The following is a 1,664-nucleotide window of genomic DNA, read 5'->3' as shown; positions in this document are numbered from 1 at the left end:
CATCCTATCCTCATCCTCATTATCGTCCAAATCCTATCCTCAGCCTCATCCTCGTCCTCATCCTATCCTTATCCTTATCCTCATCCTCATCCTATACCCATTCTCATGGCCGTTCTCGTCCTATCCTCTGCCTCATCCTCATCCTCTTCCTCAATCTCATCCTCTTCCTCATCCTATCCTCATCCTCATTCTCGTTCTCATCCTCGTCCTCATCCACATCCTATCCTCATCCTTATTCTCTTCCTAATCCTATCCTTATCCTCCACCTCATCTTGTCCTCATCCTATACTCATCCTCATTCTCGTCCTCATCCTATCCTCACCCTTATCCTCTTCCTCATCCTCATTCTCATCCTATCCTAATCCTTATCCTCATCCTCATCCTCATCCTATCTTCATCCTCTTCCTATCATCATCATCGTTCTCATCCTTATCCTCCTCCTCATCCTCATCCCCTTCCTCATCCTATCCTCATCCTCATCCTCATCCTCATTCTCGTCCTCATCCTATCCTCCTCCTTATCCTCTTCCTCATCCTCATCCTCAGCCTATCCTCAGCCTATCCTCATCCTAATCCTCATTCCCGTCCTCATCCTATCTTCATCCTCATCCTATCCTTATCCTCATCCTCATCCGCATCCTCATCCTCATCCGCATCCTCATCCTCATCCGCATCCTCATCCTCATCCGCATCCTCATCCTCATCCGCATCCTCATCCTCATCCGCATCCTCATCCTCATCCGCATCCTCATCCTCATCCGCATCCTCATCCTCATCCGCATCCTCATCCTCATCCGCATCCTCATCCTCATCCGCATCCTCATCCTCATCCGCATCCTCATCCTCATCCGCATCCTCATCCTCATCCGCATCCTCATCCTCATCCGCATCCTCATCCTCATCCGCATCCTCATCCTCATCCTCATCCTATCCTCATCCTCGTCCTCATCCACATCCTGTCCTCATCCTCATTCGAGTCCTCATCCTATCGTCATCCTATTCCTCATCCTCATCCTCGTGCTCATCCTATCCTCATCCATATCCTTTTCCTCTTCCACATTCTTATCCTCATCCTATCTTAATCCTTTTCCTATCCTCATCCTCGTCGTCATCCTTATCCTCCTCCAATCCTCACCCTCGTCCTCATTCGCATCCTATACTCATCCTCATCCTTATCCTCTTCCTCATCTTCTTCCTAATCCTCATCCTCGTCATCATCTTCATCCTCATTCTCGTCCACATCCTATCCTCATCGTCATCCACCTCCTCATCCTATCCTCATCATCATTCCCGTCCTCATCCTATCCTCATCCTCATCCTGTTCCTCATCCTCATCCTATCCTCATCCTCATGGTCGTCCTCATCACATCCTCATCCTCATCCTCATCCTCATTCTCGTCCTCATCCTATCCTCCTCCTCATCCTCTTCCTCAACCTCATCCTCAGCTTATCCTCATCCGAATCCTCATTCTCATCCTTATCCTATCCTCATCCTCATCCTCTTCCTCTTCCTTATCCTCATCCTCCTCCTTATCCTATCCTTATCCTCATCCTCATCCTATTCATCATTCTCATCCTCATCCTATCCTGATTCTCATCCAATCCACATCTTCCTCCTCATCCTATCCTATCCTCATCCTCGTCCTCATCCACATCCTATCCTCA

The sequence above is a fragment of the Lupinus angustifolius genome, chromosome LG13, assembly GCF_001865875.1.
Source record: "Lupinus angustifolius cultivar Tanjil chromosome LG13, LupAngTanjil_v1.0, whole genome shotgun sequence".
Classification (NCBI taxonomy): Eukaryota; Viridiplantae; Streptophyta; class Magnoliopsida; order Fabales; family Fabaceae; genus Lupinus; species Lupinus angustifolius.
This window is presented reverse-complemented; position numbering follows the sequence as displayed.